This window comes from Giraffa tippelskirchi, chromosome X (assembly GCF_054371585.1).
Source record: "Giraffa tippelskirchi isolate mGirTip1 chromosome X, T2T-mGirTip1v1.2.pri, whole genome shotgun sequence".
Lineage (NCBI taxonomy): Eukaryota > Metazoa > Chordata > Mammalia > Artiodactyla > Giraffidae > Giraffa > Giraffa tippelskirchi.
This window is the reverse complement of record NC_137289.1, coordinates 37,051,969-37,066,481: the sequence shown is the minus strand read 5'-3', so window position 1 is coordinate 37,066,481 and position 14,513 is coordinate 37,051,969. Positions and strand designations below refer to the sequence as shown.

The 14,513-nt window shown below is 36.6% G+C and overlaps 1 long non-coding RNA gene across 1 annotated transcript in view; it reads left to right on the top strand.

Moving 5' to 3' along the window:
* The window catches only part of LOC145536424 (uncharacterized), a 234,811-nt gene that overhangs the window by 157,345 nt on the left and 62,953 nt on the right, over positions 1–14,513 (top strand). Inside the window, exon 4 of the long non-coding RNA XR_014075839.1 lies at positions 12,566–12,659. This is a non-coding gene — a long non-coding RNA (uncharacterized LOC145536424). The remainder of the gene's footprint in view (positions 1–12,565; positions 12,660–14,513) is intronic.

Genomic DNA, 14,513 nt, shown 5'->3' with positions numbered 1-14,513 from the left:
TACAACTGAAAATTAATTACTGGATTAGGAGAATTAATATTTGGATTCTTCCAGAAGAAGAAGGGTCAAGGAGAAGAAAAAGTTTTAGAAAAAGTTAAAAGACATAGAGATTAGAATTGGAAGTTCCAATATCTACTTAAAAGGAATGCCAGAATGGAAAAAAAATGATTAAAGAAATGAAAAGAATGTGAAAGTGAAGTCACTTCGTCATGTCTGATTCTTTGCAACCCCATGAACTATAGCCTACCAGGCTCCTTCATCCATGGAATTTTCCAGGAGGAGTACTGGAGTGTGTTGTCATTTTCTTCTCCAGGGGATTTTCCTGACCCAGAGGTCAAACCAGGGTCTCCTGCAAAGCAGGTAGATGCTTTACCATCTGAGCCACCAGGGAAGATAAATTTTATGAGATGACTTAAGCCTGAAAGATTTACCTTGAAAGGGCCCACAAAATACAGAGTAAGAATAACTAAAGACTTTTATCAAAACACACTTTAGTGAAATTTCTGAATGTTAACATTATAAAGATATTTCCAAAGAGAAACAAGATACCTAGAAAGGAAAAAAATCAGCTGATATTGCAAAAAAAAATTAGATTTTTTTTTTCTGAATTCCAGAAAAATAAACGACCCAATCAAAAAATGGGCCAAAGAACTGAACAGACATTTCTCCAAAGAAGACATACAGATGGCTAACAAACACATGAAAAGATGCTCAACATCACTCATTATTAGAGAAATGCAAATCAAAACCACAATGAGGTACCATTTCACACCAGTCAGAATGGCTGCTATCCAAAAGTCTACAAGCAATAAATGCTGGAGAGGGTGTGGAGAAAAGGGAACCCTCTTACACTGTTGGTGGGAATGCAAACTAGTACAGCCACTATGGAGAACAGTGTGGAGATTCCTTAAAAAACTGGGAATAGAACTGCCATATGACCCAGCAATCCCACTGCTGGGCATACACACTGAGGAAACCAGAATTGAAAGAGATGTGTGTACCCCAATGTTCATTGCAGCACTGTTTACAATAGCCAGGACATGGAAGCAACCTAGATGTCCATCAGCAGACGAATGGATAAGGAAGCTGTGGTACATATACACAATGGAATATTACTCAGCCATTAAAAAAATACATTTGAGTCGGTTCTATTGAGATGGATGAAACTGGAGCCCATTATACAGAATGAAGTAAACCAGAAAGAAAAACACCAATACAGTATACTAATGCATATATATGGAATTTTAAAGATGGCAACGATAACCCTATATGCGAGACAGAATAAGAGACACAGATGCATAGAACAGTCTTATGGACTCTGAGGGAGAAGGTGAGGGTGGGACGTTCTGGGACAATAGCATTGAAACATGTATATTATCATATGTGAAACAGAACACCATTCCATGTTCAATGCATGAGACAAATGCTCAGGGCTGGGGCAATGGGATGACCCAGAGGGATGGGATGGGGAGGGAGGTGGGAGGGGGGTCCAGGAAGGGGAACACATGTAAACCCATGGCTTATTCATGTCAATGTATGGCAGAAACTACTACAATATTGTAAAGTAATTAGCCCCCAACTAAAATAAATAAATTTATTTAAAAAAAATTAGAAAATGGTGAAGCAAGATCTTCAAAATTTCAAAGGAAATAACTTGAAACCTATAATTTGATATGTAGCCAAATAATATGAATTTTGCATACAGTTATTGAGTTATATAACTTTGGCATGGTGAAGTGCCTCCCAACAGGACAATGCAATGCAATGCCATATAGTTGTGTCTGAATCTTTGTGACCCTATGGACTATAGCCCACCAAGCTCCTCTGTCCATAGGATTCTCCAGGCAAGAATACCAGAGTGGGTTGCCCTTCCATTCTCTGGGGGATCTTCCTGACCCAGGGATTGAACCCATGTCTCTTGCATCCCCTGCATCGGCATGTGGGGTCTTTACCACTACTGCCACCTGGAAAGTCCAACAGGACAGAAATTCCCCAAATCACAAAATTTCCTATATGGCAAGAAACACCAATAATAAACTCACAAAATTGTGACAAAATATTTATAATGCATATAATAGAAAGTGATTAATATCTATAATATCTCAAGAACTTCTACAAATCAAGAAATAGTAAATAACCCAACGGAAAAGCAATCAAAGGCATTTTATAGGAAAACTAGTACAAATGACCAATGAATACATTTAAAGTTAATGCTTAACTTAATATATAATCAAGTAAATGCAAATTGAATCAATCAGTTCAGTCGCTCAGTTGTGTCCAACTCTTTGCAACAACATGGATTGCAGCACGCCAGGCCTCTCTGTCCATCACCAACTCCCAGAGTTTACCCAAACTCATGTCCATTGAGTCAGTGATGCCACCCAACTATGTCATCCTCTGTCGTCCCCTTTTCCTCCTGCCCTCAATCTTTCCCAGCATCAGGGTCTTTTCAAATGAGTCAGCTCTTTGCATCAGGTGCCCAAAGTATTGGAGTTTCAGCTTCAACATCAGTCCTTCCAGTGAACACCCAGGACTGATCTCCTTTAAGATGGACTGGTTGGATCTCCTTGCTGTCCAAGGGACTCTCTAGAGTCTTCTCCAACACCACAGTTCAAAAGCATCAATTCTTTGGCGCTCAGCTTTCCTTATAGTCCAACTCTCACATCCGTACATGACTAGTGGAAAAACCATAGCATTGACTAGACGGACCTTTGTTGGCAAAGTAATGTCTCTGCTTTTTAATGTGCTATCTAGGTTGATCACAACTTTCCTTCCAAGGAGCAAGCGTCTTTTAATTTAATGGCTGCAGTCACCATCTGCAGTGATTTTGGAGCCCCCCAAAAATAAAGTCAGCCACTGTTTACACTGTTTCCCCATCTATTTGCCATGAAGTGATGGGACTGGATGCCATGATGTTAGTTTTCTGAATGTTGAGCTTTAAGCCAACTTTTTCACTCTCCTCTTTCACTTTCATCAAGAGGCTCTTTAGTTCTTCTTCACTTTCTGCCATAAGGGTGGTGTCATCTGCATATCTGAGGTTATTGATATTTCTCCCGGCAATCTTGATTCCAGCTTGTGCTTCCTCCAGCCCAGAGTTTCTCATGATGTACTCTGCATATAAGTTAAATAAGCAGGGTGACAATATATAGCCTTGATGTACTCCTTTTCCTATTTGGAACCAGTCTGTTGTTCCATGTCCAGACCTAACTAACTGTTGCTTCCCGACCTGCATACAGATTTCTCAAGAGGCAGATCAGGTGGTTTGGTATTCCCATCTCTTTCAGAATTTTCCACATTTTGTTGTGATCCACACAGTCAAAGGCTTTGGCATAGTCAATAAAGCAGAAATAGATGCTTTTCTGGAACTCTCTTGCTTTTTCGATGATCCAGAGGATGTTGGCAATTTGATCTCTGGTTCCTCTGCCTTTTCTAAAACCAGCTTGAACAGCTGGAATTTCATGGTTCATGTATTGCTGAAGCCTGGCTTGGAGAATTTTGAGCATTACTTTGTTAGCATGTGTTCAGTTCAGTTCAGTTCAGTCACTCAGTCATGCCCGACTCTTTGCAACCCCATGAAATGCATCACACCAGGCCTCCCTGTCCATCACCAACTCCCAGAGTTTACCCAAACTCATGTCCATCGAGACGGTGATGCCATGCAGCCATCTCATCCTCTGTCATTCCCTTCTCCTCCTGCCCTCAATCTTTCCCAGCATCAGGGTCTTTTCAAATGAGTCAGCTATTCACATCAGGTGGCCAAAGTATTGGAGCTTCAGCTTCAACATCAGTCCTTCCAATGAACACCCAGGACTGATCTCCTTTAGGATGGACTGGTTGGATATTCTTGCAGTCCAAGGGACTCTCGAGAGTATTCTTCAACACCACAGTTCAAAAGCATCAATTCTTTTGCACTCAGCTTTTGTGCAGTAGTTTGAACATTCTTTGGCATTGCCTTTCTTTGGGATTGGAATGGAAACCGACCTTTTCCAGTCCCATGGCCACTGCTGAGTTTTCCAAATTTGCTGGCATATTGAGTGCAACACTTTCACAGCATCATCTTTCACAATTTGAAATAGCTCAACTTGAATTCCATCACCTCTACTAGCTTTGTTCATAGTAATGCTTCTTAAGGTCCACTTGACTTCACATTCCAGGATGTCTGGCTCTAGGCGAGTGATCATGCCATCGTGATTATCTGGGTCATGAAGATCTTTTTTGTACAGTTCTTCTCTCTATTCTTGCCACCTCTTCTTAATATTTTCTGCTTCTGTTAGGTCCATACTATGTCTGTCCTTTATTGAGCCCATCTTTGCAAGAAATGTTCCCTTGGTATCTCTAATTTTCTTGAAGAGATCTCTAGTCTTTGCCATTCTATTCTTTTCCTCTATTTCTTTGCACTGACCACTGAAGAAGGCTTTCTTATCTCTCCTTGCTCTTCTTTGGAACTCTGCATTCAAATAGGTATACCTTTCCTTCTCTCCTTTGCTTTTTGCTTCTCTTCTTTTCACAGCTATTTGTAAGGTCTCCTCAGACAGCCATTTTGCTTTTTTGCATTTCTTTTTCTTGGGGATGGTCTTGCTGCCTGTCTCCTATACAATGTCATGAACCTCCATCCATAGTTCATCAGGCACTCTGTCTATCAGATCTAGTCCCTTAAATCTATTTCTCACTTCCACTGTATAATCGTAAGGGATTTGATTCAGGTCATACCTGAATGGTCTAGTGGTTTTCCCTGCTTTCTTCAATCTAAGTCTGATTTTGGCAATAAGGAGTTCATGATCTGAGCCACAGTCAGCTCCTGGCCTTGTTTTTGCTGACTGTATAGAGCTTCTCCATCTTTGGCTGCAAAGAATATAATCAATCTGATTTCAGTGTTGGCCGTCTGGTGATGTCCATGTGTAGAGTCTTCTCTTGTGTTGTTGAATGAGGGTGTTTGCTATGAGCAGTGCGTTCTCTTGGCAAAACTCTATGAACCTTTGCCCTGCTTCATTCTGTATTCCAAGGCCAAATTTGTCTGTTACGCCAGGTGTTTCTTGACTTCCTACTTTTGCATTCCAGTCTCCTATAATGAAAAGGACATCTTTTTTGGGTGTTAGTTCTAAAAGGTCTTGTAGGTCTTCATAGAACCGTTCTACTTCAGCTTCTTCAGCGTTGCTGGCTGGGGTGTAGACTTGGATTACTGCCATATTGAATGGTTTGCCTTGGAAATGAACAGAGATCATTCTGTCGTTTTTGAGACTGCATCCACGTACTGCATTTTGGACCATTTTGTTGACTATGATGGCTACTCCATTTCTTCTAAGGGATTCCTGCCCACAGTAGTAGATATAGTGGTCATTTGAGTTAAATTCACCCATTCCAGTCCGTTTTAGTTTGCTGATTACTAAAATATCAACATTCACTCTTGCCATCTCCTGTTTGACCACTTCCAGTTTGCCTTGATTCATGGACCTAAGATTCCAGGGTGCTATGCAACATTGCTCTTTACAGCATCGTACCTTGCTTCTATCACCAGTCACATCCACAACTGGGTGTTGTTTTTGCTTTGGCTCCATCCCTTCATTCTTTCTGAAATGATTTTTTCACTGATCTCCAGTAGCATATTCGGCACCTACCGACCTGGGGAGTTTATCTTTCAGTGTCCTATCTTTTTGCCTTTTCATACTGTTCATGGGGTTCTCAAGGCAAGAATACTGAAGTGGTTTGTCATTCCCTTCTCCAGTCGGCCACATTTTGTCAGAACTCTCCACCATGACCCGTCCGTCTTGGGTGGCCCACACAGCCTGGCTTAGTTTCACTGAGTTAGATAAGGCTGTGGTCCTTGTGGTCAGGTTGGCTAGTTTTCTGTGATTGTGGTTTCAGTCTGTCTGCTCTCTGATGCCCTCTCTCAGCACCTACTGTCTTACTGGGGTTTCTCTTACCTTGGACGTGTGGTACCAATAATTGAATCAATCAAATTGGGAGTATCAATAATTGAATAAATCAAATTGTATCAATAATGAGTCTTATTTTTCACCCATTGGATTTGAAAACTTAAAAGATTGTGAACATACAAATGGGTGTGGATAAGTGTGTGGGGGAAAGGAACTTTTGTATAATTTTTTGTGGGGAGCGGGGATGATGCTGAATAAATTAATAATTGATATGGCACTGGCTCAGACCAATGATGGACACTAGGCAATGCACTCCACAAGTATACAACAATGGAATATCAGCCCTCTGTGTGTGATAGAGTAAATTAGTAAAACTTTTGGAGAGCTATTTGGGCTACATTGACACAAAATTTCGCATAGGGATGAATCTATTCTATAGAAATACTGACATGTGATACATATACAGAGAAATGTTCCTTGCATAATTTTTAGATAACAAAACATTGTGTGGGAAATTTATGTCAATAGAGAATGGTTCAGTGGATAATGATCCATGTTCACTATGGAGTACCATGTAGCTCTTAGAAAAATAAGGTAGATCAAAATTTAGTGGAGAGATGTTCAAGTTATAATTTATGGATAAAATATATTAAATTGTAAAATGATTTGTTTAGTATAATGACAAAAATAAGAGGAAAACTGTATACTTACACATAGCTATGTAAAGTAAGGAAGAAGGCAACCTGTAATTGTGCCTAAATATTTATTATTTCATTCATTTGTTAAAGTATTCAACAGATGTTGATGGAGTAGCTTTTTAAATACCAGGCACTTTTCTAGGTACTTGGGATACACTAATGAAACAAAACAGAAAAAAATCCTTGCAATAGAGCTTATTTTCTAGTGGGGAAAAAGTAAGTTTGGGAAGTTGTTGATTCATTTTTCTTTTTTGCTGTATTCCTCCCTTTATGCCTTTTATTTTAAATTAAGCTTATTTTCATGGATTACTATCAAATTAAAACATTTAGATAGGAGATAATTATCATATTAACCTTTTGAGGTGAGAAGAGAATAGACAAAAATATTCTTTATGAATTATAGAGTTCTAAAATTAGAGACTACCTTTGGGGAGAAAAAAAGACAGTGATGATCATCAGTCCAATATTAGTAGTGGTAGTGGTAGTAATAACTTAAAAGTATTGTGGTAGTAATAGCTTAAAAGTCTCTGTGAGGCTTTTAATTTCACCAGGAATAAAATAATTTTGAATAATAATAAATTCTGTTTAAGTTATAACAAGCTACATGTAGACAAATGGGAAATAAAAAGAGTCCCAGGATTATGCAAGTTTATACCTTGAGAGTTTATAAGAAATTATTTTTCATTCCAGAGCAACTTACTGTTAAATTCTAAGAGCAAAACTTTTCAAGTTGAAAAATGTGTTTTTACATATACAAGATAAATTTTTAAAATATATGGTTAGTATAGTTTCAAGACAATTAGAAAAAGATTAATCTTCCAGTACATCAAAATAGGCCCTTTCAAAAGGGAAGATGAATATAGCAAAAAGTTTTTAAAAAGATCAAGATCATTAATAAACGAATGAAAAATAAAGAAATAAAATAATCAGTTTGTGTTATCATATGACAAAAATTATAATAATGATACCATACAATGTTGATAAAGTTTTAGGCTATCAGTTATTTAATATGCTTCTGGTAGAATTATAAATTGCTATAAATTTTATGGAGTGACATTGAATAATATAAATAAAAATGTTAGAGTTATAATACATTCTAAACCAGCAATTTCAGTTCTATGAGTTTGTCTGAAGGAAATGATTTATCCAATGTACAAAGGTTGCATGCAAGCTTTTCATCACAGTGTTATTTTTAAAGGTAAAAATTGAAAGCAAATTGAATAACAAAAGATAAGCAAAATTAATCACTATGTTTAAAAAATGCAGATATAGATATTAATTGACACAAATAATCACTGTATATTACTAAGTGAAGAAGAAGATATGTGTAAAAAGAAGGCAACAAAGTAACATGCACATCATAATACTTCATTATTGGGGGGAAATTATTATGCATTCATATATATTTGCCAAAAATAACAAATGTGTAGCACCTTTCTGCCCCTTCTTGTTTCACATTCATGGCAAACATAGCTAATCAAGCTGTTCATACAAGCCTAGGTGGCTTCCCAGGTGGCTCGGTGGTAAAGAATCGGCCTGCAAATGCAGGGGATGCAGGAGACATAGGTTTGATTCCTGGGCACGAAGATCCCCTGGAGAAGGAAATGGCAACCCATTCCAGTATTCTTGCCTGGAAAATCCCCCGGACAGAGGAGTCTGGCAGGCTACAGTCCATGGGGTTGCAAAGAGTCGGACATGACTGAATGACTGAGCATGCATGCACACAAGCCTAGGTACAGTCTCAAAAACTTTGTTGATCCCATTTTCAATGTAGTTATTATAAATCAACTAAAATTGGCACTTGAGATGAAATACTTTTGACTTCTCTTATGTACATCAAATACTAAAAATAGAGGGTAATGCTTTGGGTGATTTAAAATTTTTCCACTTTATTTTCTAATGATATTTCATGAATATTTATGACATGTATTTTTAAAAAATAAAATTTAGGTTAAGAGTGTTCTTTCAAAAAGTAAAACAAGTAGAGTTTTACTTACTTACTTTACTTACTTACTGATGTCAGTGGGAATGGCAGACAAAGAAACTCTGAAAATCCTCTCCACCATTATAAAATGAGAACACTGACAACAAATTGTCAGAATCAACTTTTTCAGGACTCGATATAAATCACGTTTGGATCATTCTGTACTGTGTTTATTCAAGAAAAATAGCTGAATCTTGGTAAGAACAGTAAACCTTGTGGCATACTGACATGTCCTGTTCTTAAATTCCTCTCCCAATCTCCATTGTTAGCCTCTAAACCCCAAAGCCCACAATCGTGGTGAAAACCAACAGCTCAGCAGCCATTGGAGCAGTCAGAATGGGGTTGGAACTTTCAAACCCCCACTTTCGGCAATTGCTATTATTTGACTTGTCGGTCAGTTCCATAGATAACCCCAGTTTTAAGACTTATCTTCGTTTGACCTGACCCAGAGCTAACCCAGTGTGAAAAGCCTTTTCCTCAGGGGTAATTGCTGAAACCAATTACAGGGAAGTAATTAACTTTGCAGCTTCCTGAGGTTGTGGATAACAGTTGCGGCAAACAATAGACTAACCATGACGTTTAAAAAGAAAAGCTGGGGAATGAGGTCCATAAGGGCTTTAAAAAGCTTTGACACAATCCTGGAAATTCAGAAGCCTGTGTGCACGCCCAAGGCCCTGTGCAACTGTGCACATGCTCAGGAAAGATCTGAGAAGGCACTAAGCTTTCAACTCTGGCTGATCTTGAGGTTCTGCATAAGCAGGAAATGAAAACTAAAGCAGCCCGAGTCTTGACATTTTTCCCTAACATGCACACAGAGCCCCTGGCAAAGACGGGGAGACTTATTGGTTCAAATGCTTAATGAAATCTTTGTCTAATCATTAGCTGACCACTAAGCTAACCAAGCAGAGAGTTCAGTGGCTGCATATGAAAAATAATAGACTTTTCAGAACTAGTTCAGAAATATCAGTAAATAAGTAACATACCACCATCAACAAATCTTGCCCTGTAGTTCAATAGAGAAACCACAGTTAAATTCAATTTTTGATATGATATAATGTTTTCCAATCATAATGGAGTGAAATTAGAAATCAACAAAAAAATTTTGGGAAATTCACAAATATGTGAAAATTCAATAACACACTTTAAAGTAACCAATGGGTAATAGTAGAAATCATAAGTGAAATTAGAAATTACTTTGAGGTGAGTGAAAAATTAAACATGTATACTGAAACTTAAGAGGTTTAACTAAAGATTTAACTAGAGGGAAATTTACTTCAAATCATTAACCTTAGCTTTCACCTTTAGAAACTAGAAAAAGAAGAACAAACTAAATCCAAAATAAGCAAAAGGAAAAGTATGAATGGAAATAAAGGAAATAGAATTTAAAAAAGAGAGAAATCAAAGAAACCAAAATTTGATTAAAAAATCAACAATATTGACAGAACTTTAGATAGTCTGACCAAGAAAAATAAAAATACTCAAATGACTTAAACCAGGAATGAAATGGGAAATTCCTATCAACCTTTCAGAAATAAAAAAGATTATAACGGAATGCTAAACAATTGTATGCCAACAAATTAGATAACTGATGAAATGGACATTTTCTTAAATACAAAATATTGAAACTAGCTCAAGAAAAAATAGAAAATGTATATGTATATATCAAATACAGCAATTGAGCTGGTAATCAAAGCTTCCCACAAAGAAACTCAGGACCAGAGGGATTCACTGGTGATTCCTACCAAATATTTAAAGAAGAATTAACATTATTAATTGTGAAGCAATCCTTCACAAACTTTTCTAAAAGTAGAAGAATAGGAAATATGTGCCAGTTCATTCTATAAGACCAGATTACCTAGAGAGGAAAATCACATGAAAAGAAAATTGTAAACCAATATTCCTTATGAATATAGACACAAAAATCCTCAGTAATATGCTAGTAAACAGAATCCAGAAACATATAAGGATTATATGTATTGTGTATACTATATAATCATATAATCATATATATATTATATATTTGTATATAATCATTTATTTATATAGTTATATATTATGTGATTATATATATTATATGAAGCTTGTATACTTGACCAGTGAGGATTTATGTAAACCATGTTTAGTTGGCTGAATTGTTGGTTTAAAATGCCAAATCAATAGAGTACATCATATCAATAGAATAAAAAAATAAAAACCTCACAAGCATCCCAATAGATAGAAAAAGCCACCTGACAAAAACCTTCTATCTTTTCATGATAAAAACTAGGAATATAAGGGAACTCCCTGAACCTGATAAAGGGCATTTACAGAATTCCCACAGCTAACATCATACTTGACGAAAGACTGAGAGTGCCTCCTGACAATGCCACAAAATCAGGATGAAGACAAGGATGTCCACTCCCACCACCTCTATTTTAGTGGTGAATTAGCAAGGAAAATTGGGCAAGAAAAAGAAATAAAAGGCACTCAGATCATAAAGAAATGAGTAAGACTATTTCTACTCACAGGAATATGATCTTATCAAATCTTGAGGAATACACTAAGTCCCTGAAGAAACAAACAAACAAAAAACTTCCTAAGTAATATACTCAAGAGAATTGAAAAAATAGTTACACAAAACCTTGTATGTGAATGTTGATAGAAGCATTATTCATAATCACCAAAAAGTGGAAACAACTCAAGTATCCATCAAAGAATGAACAGATAAAGAAAATTTGGTAAAACCATATGGTAGAGTATTACTCAGTAAAAATGTATGCAGCACTAATATTAATACATTCTACAACATTGATGAACCTAGTAAGTATGCTAAGCGAAAGAAGTTGGAAACAAAAGGCCTCATATTGTATAATTCCACTTATATGAAATATCCAGAACAGGAAAATCCATAGAGATAGCAAGTAGATTAATGATCGCCAGGGTTGGGATGAGAGGCTAATTGGTAAAGATTGCCAGTGTGTATGAAAATTCTTATCAGGGTAATGAAAACGTTCTGTAATTAGATAGTGTTACTGTTGCATGGCTATGTAAGTGTACTAAAAACAACAAAATTTTCCAATTAAAGTAAATTTTATGGTTCGTATAGTATATATCAATAAAAAGTTATTGTCTGAGAAAAATATGTACTATATTCCCATCATTAGTTAATAGATTGGTGTGTTTATGATGAATATATGTAAAAGATACGGTAAGATTGTTTTGTTGCAATGATTTAGAAGGTAAAATACTAAAGTCATTAATGTCAGAAACAATATAAGAATGCCTTCTATCCCTGCTACTGCTGTTATTATTATTATCATTTATTTTTATTATTGTTATTATTATTATCATCACATTATGGAAGCTCTTGTAAGAACAATACACCATGAAACAGAAATGACAAGTAAAGCTATTGAAAATAAGCAGAAGCATTTTCATTATTCATAGATTATATCATTGTTCTCTGAAAAATATCCCAAGAAGTTTAACTTAAAAATTATTAGAATAAGAATGAATAAGAATAAGGTGGATATATACATGTAAGGGGCTTCCCAGGTGGCACTAGTGGTAAAGAGTCTCACTGCCAATACAGGAGATGTGGGTTCGATCCCTGTGTCAGGAAGATCCCCTGGAGGAGGAAATGGCAACCCATTTCAGTATTCTTACCTGGAGAATTCCATGGATGTCGGAGCCTGGCAGGCTGTGTAGGCCATGGGGTCGCAGAGTCGGACACAACTGAGTGAGCACAAACACACATATAAAATCAATAGCTTGCACTTAAATTCCAAAACCTCATTAGAAAATATTAGCAAGAAAGTTTATTTTCCAGGATTAGGAAAAAAAAAAAAACACTAAAAACCTAAAATTAAGTTTACCCCACCAGGCTTGAGATTTGTGTGGAAAGAAAAAAGACAGCTATGAAAGAAGACATTCACAAGCAGGTTCTAATTCTGGACAGCAACAGTGAATAGTTTTAAATTGCTAAATTATTTTCAAAATAATTTATGAGCCCAATGCAATTTTTATTTCAGCCTCCTGAAGAATTTATATTGGAATGGTATGAAAAGATTCTAAGGATCATCTGGCGGAATAAACAGTGAGATGAGCCAAGGAAATTCTGAAAAGGTAGAGTAATTAGAGAGACCTTGTCACATCACATTTTCTAACTTCATCCCATTCCCACTCCTGCCTCACTTCAAACCCCAATGGCTGAGAAGATGTGGAACAGATATAAGAATCAGTATTTGCATCAATGGAAAGAAATAGTCTAGCAGAAAAACAACCCCCACAATTACCACTACGTTACCAACAACAGCAAAACCCTTGATTTTACAAAGAATTTAGAATATTACCAATATGACCTTATGAATTAGTACGGGCAATGGAAGGATTATTCAGTAAGTGTTGCTGGTACAATTGTTTAAATATTTGAAAAATCAGTTTATATCCCAATTATATTCCTTACATCAGAGTAATTAAATAGTTGAATATGACGGAAAAAATTTTCAACCAAGGAAAAAGGTGAATATTTATTTAACTACATCTGAGAAGGAACTTTCTGAGCATAAACTAATAGAAGAAATCACAAAGGAAAAAAATTGATTAATAAGACTACATAAAACTTAAAATCTTGTGTGTATAAAAAGTACCCCATAGATGGTTTCTGCCATGGGGTTAGAGTGGAAGATTGATAGGACCTGAAAAAAATCACTGTGATTGCTTTGTGAAGAATGGATTCTAGAAAGGCAAGAATTGAAAGCAAGTAGACTAATTAGCAGGGTATTGCAGTAATTTAGGAAACAGATGATTCTGGCTTAGACTAGGAGAATAATGGAGATGGTTAAAGGAGGCCAGATTTGGGGAACATTTTCAAGATAAATTATTATTTCTAGAGCCCTGACTGCAGAAAGTTAAAGAAAAAGGATAGTTACAAGGATATTCAGGGTCAGTAGAGGGTTTTAAAGATGTGGTAATGATTAAATATACTTGTAACCTGGAGGAAAAGAGCCAAGAAGGAGGAAGATTTGAAAGTTAGGAAAGTAAATACTTTTGATAGAGGAAAATATAGGAGGAAATGATAATTGGATGGGACACAGAGCATATCTAAATGAATTAGCTTTGACAAGAAGGAAGCATATGCCACTTGATGAAATGGTGAGAAGAAAAGGATGGGTATAGGATACTGCTATCTTTATTGATGGCAGATTGAGAAAGTGAAGAAATCCATGCCTAAATACCTCTATTTTCTTTGTGGTGGGGCAATGGTGTGTTAGGGCCAAAGCCAGTTTCATTGCAGAGTGACCTATGCAGTCACATGGGACCCCTACTTAGAAAGGGGTTCTGCACTTGGAGTTTTGTACTCTAATTGCTGTCTTGAAATTCTTGATCATTTTACTTTTGAATTTGTTTTGTAAGCAAATTCCAACTGGAAAGTGGAGCATGTGCTCTGATTTTGGAGTAGTGGATTAGAAGTGACTCAACCCAGGCATGGTTTTGCCTCCGGTTGCCTCCCCAGGTCTGATCCTTTCCTGTCCACTCCCCTGCCAAGTAACTGCTGCCACCCTCCATCACTGACAAAGGCATGGGTTTGGCATGTTGAAGGGTGGGGGTCAGGTGTGCACATCTCATTCCTTAAGCGGTCGGTAACTATGATTATCTACACTCATACTGCTATGAGTGTCCTGGGAGTATCTCTGTACCTAAGGGAGTGCTACATTCTATAGAAATTAAAGGAACATTTCTAATGAGAACCTACTGTGTAGCACAGGGAACTCTACTAAATGCTCTGTGGTGACTGTATAGGAAGGAAATCTAAAAAAGAGGAGATAAATATATACCTACAACTGATTCATTTTGTTGTACAGCAGAAACTAACACAACATTGTTAGGCGACTATATTCCAATAAAAATTAAAAATAAAAAGAACATCTTCAGAAGTTGAGACAGAAACTGCAGAACAAAGAAAAATGCTTTTATCTT